The sequence below is a fragment of the Gossypium hirsutum genome, chromosome A08 (assembly GCF_007990345.1).
Source record: "Gossypium hirsutum isolate 1008001.06 chromosome A08, Gossypium_hirsutum_v2.1, whole genome shotgun sequence".
In the NCBI taxonomy this organism is placed as follows: domain Eukaryota; kingdom Viridiplantae; phylum Streptophyta; class Magnoliopsida; order Malvales; family Malvaceae; genus Gossypium; species Gossypium hirsutum.
This window is the reverse complement of record NC_053431.1, coordinates 101,222,591-101,226,036: the sequence shown is the minus strand read 5'-3', so window position 1 is coordinate 101,226,036 and position 3,446 is coordinate 101,222,591. Positions and strand designations below refer to the sequence as shown.

Sequence of the window (3,446 nt, the reverse complement as noted above, 5' to 3'; positions counted from 1 at the left end):
GAAGCGAAAGGAGTAAACAAATGCTAAGGGAAAGCGATTGAGCGTAAAAAATGAAGTCGGAAGCAGCGTACGGGCGTGGTAGGGAGGCCGTGTGGAGTTGCAGCGGCTAGAGTTAGGGGTTTTGAATGGGAAAGAAAGTGAATAGTGCAGGGTATTTATAGATTTTGGGCCACACGGCCAGGGCACACGCCCGTGTTCCCTAATTTCAGCCCGTGTGATTCGTAAATTTCAAATTTGGGCACGTCTGACATTTAGTACATGCCTGTGTTCCTCGGGCATGTGGGTTCACACAGCCGTGTCTAGCTTCGTTCACTTCTCCCACGCCAGTCTTAATTTAACAGGTTCGACCACGGGTGTTCCACATGGGCATGTCAAATGCCCGTGTTGTTTTAACAGGTTTGCCCATGGTTCTTCCACACGGGCATGTCGCACGCCCGTGTTGTTTTGGCAGGCTCGACCATAACCATATAGGACGGCCGTAGTGTTTAATCCTAGCCTGTGTTGGGGAAATCTTTTGCGCTATTTTCACACGGCCTTAAGCACGCCCGTGGGCTTGGTCGTGTCTCTGTAGAAACACCTGTATTCAAGATTTCTATTAATAAGTTAGGAGTTAAATACCAAAATTTAAAGAAATTAATATTGTTAGTGCTCGGGTTGCCTCCCGAGAAGTGCTTATTTATAGTCTAAGCTCGACTTACCTCTCCATTGAATGGTCATGGTGGTTTGAGGAGTTTATACTCCTCATTCCTGTTATCAATCTCATCAAAATAAGGTTTTAATCGGGTGTTGTTTACCTTAAAAGTGCCGAACTTGGGATGACTCACCTTCACCGTATCGAATGGAAAAATACTGAGTACAGTAAGAGGGTTTCCTCATTCGTTGTGGTAGTGACAATGTGGGGATCTGCAGCATCTAATAAGACCTTATCACCAACCTTAAGTTGATTTGGAGAGGTATCGGGCTCGTTTTTGCGTAGTTTCAGTTTTTCAGGTGTTCTTGGTTTGTGCATCTGTCATTCATCGAGTTCCTCTATTTGTAATCTTCGATCTTTATGAATAGGTCCTCACTGATGCTTGAGAACGACTCATGTGCTTCCTTCAGACTCATTTAATGCAAAGTAGGTTGCACCATATTGTTAGTTTTAGTAGAATGGTTTAATTGATCACCTTTAATTCTTGATGTGTTGCCAGAATTGCAAGCATGAAGGGTGATTTTTTTGTCTCCCACCCGGAGTGTGAGTTCACCTGTGCCAACATCAATGATGGTTTTAGCAGTCGCTAAAAAGGGCCTTCCTAGAATTAAGGGAGTGTTGCTATCCTTTTCTATGTCTAGAACAATAAAGTCAACGGGAAATATAAATTTATCGATTTTAACTAGCACATCTTCAATAATACCTCTAGGGAATCTTATAGTTTTATCTGCTAATTGGATGCTCATCCTAGTCTATTTGGGTTTCCCAAGACCTAGCTGCTTAAACATTTTGTAAGGCATGATGTTGATACTAGCTCCTAGATCAGCTAATGCATGATTAACATCTAAACTACCAATTAAGCAAGGAATAGTACAGCTCCCTCGGTCTTTTAGTTTGTTGGGTAGATTATTTTGGAGAATGGCCGAGCAAACTACGTTTAGCTCCACATACGACGCCTCGTCTAACTTCCGCTTATTTGCTAAAAGCTCTTTTAAAAATTTTATTGCGTTTGGCATCTGCGATAGAGCTTCAATAAACGGTAAGTTAATATGTAATTTTTTGAAGAGTTTAACGAATTTACCAAATTGTTCATCTGAGCGGTCTTTCCTTGTCGCGTTGGGGTATGGTACACAAGGTTTATATTCGACATTTGCTGATTTGTTTGTATTTTGATCTACCTCACCTTGACCTGTACTTACCACAGTTTCTTGTTGCGGTTCTGGTTCAGGCTCCACAAATCCTTCTTCATTTTGAATATTAATCGCGTTAAGCTGTTCCCTTGGGTTGGGTTCAGTATTACTTGGCAAACTACCTTATGGTCGTTCGGAGATTAGTTTGGAAAGTTGGCCTATCTGAGCTTTGAGTCTTTGGATCGACGCTTGTTGATTCTTAAGTGCTATCTCGGTGTTCAGGGAACGAGTTTCTGACACCGATATCAACTTTGAGAGCATCTCTTCTAGATTCTGTTTCTTCTCCTATTGGTAGTGTGGTTGCTGAAAACCCGGAGGATGTTGTGGTCTTTGATTTCCTCGGCCTCTCCATGAAAATTTGGGATGGTTTCTCCAACCTGCATTGTAAGTGTCACTATATGGATTTTTTTGAGGTCGAGGATTATTACCCATGTAATTTAATTGCTCGTTATCCATGTTGTGGCCATAAGGTTGGTATTCTGAACGGTTTGTTCCACCGCTACTTGCTTCGCACTGCATTACTGGGTGAACCTGTGAAGAACTAAGAAAACCATCAATCTTTCTATTTAAGAGTTCTACCTGATTTGACAGCATGGTGACCGAATCGAAGTTATAAACACCGGTTGTTTTCATTGGCTTTGTCCTCATGACTTGCCACTGATAGTTATTCAGTGACATCTCCTCAATAAACTCATAGGAATCTTCAGGTGTTTTATTATTGATGGTTCCGCCAGCAGCTGCATCAACCATTTGCCAAGTCGAAGGATTTAAACCATTGTAGAATGTTTGAACTTGGAGCCAAAGTGGTAACCCATGGTGAGAGCACCTTCTCAGTAAGTCCTTGTATCTCTCCCATGCATCGTAGAGGGTTTCTAAATCCATCTACACAAAGCAAGAGATATCATTACATAATTTAGTCGTTTTAGCCGGCGAAAAAATTTTAGTAAGAATTTTTCGGTCATTTGTTCCCAAGTAGTAATTGACCCTCGTGGTAACGAGTTCAACCACTGTTTAGCTTTGTTCCTCAATGAAAAGGGAAACAACCGAAGACGTATGGCATCATCAGAAACGCCATTAATTTTAAATGTATCGCATAGTTCTAAAAAGTTGGCTAAATAAACGTTGGGATCCTCATCATGCAAACCATCAAACTAAACAAATTGTTGTATCATTTGAATAGTGTTAGGTTTTAATTCAAAAGTATTTGTAGCTACAGCAGGTCTAACTATGCTCGATTCAGTTCCTGTTAAAGAAGGTTTGGCATAATCATACATAGTGCGTGCAGTAAGATTTTGATTAACCGTAATTGCAGGAGGTAGCTGATTTCCTTGGTTTCCAGCCATCTCTTCGGTTGGGGGTTAAATATCGTCTTCTTGCTTGTTCTCTGTGTATCTTAAGCTGTGTCTTATTTCTCTTTGATTTCTACGAACTGTACGATCGATTTCTTCGTCAAAAAGTAATGGTCCCGACGGGTTTCTTCTAGTCATAAACTATAAAAACCTGCCAAGAGAAAGAAAGAGTAGGTTAATAAATAATAATAATAAAATTAAACTAAATTGCTAGAA

The 3,446-nt window shown here is 40.7% G+C and overlaps 1 non-coding gene across 1 annotated transcript; it reads left to right on the top strand.

Moving 5' to 3' along the window:
• Nucleotides 1-2,689: 2,689 nt before the first annotated feature.
• Nucleotides 2,690-2,796, top strand: LOC121205727 (small nucleolar RNA R71). The gene has a single exon (XR_005900802.1). It is a non-coding gene; the product is annotated as a small nucleolar RNA R71 (small nucleolar RNA).
• The last annotated feature ends 650 nt before the right edge of the window (nucleotides 2,797-3,446 follow it).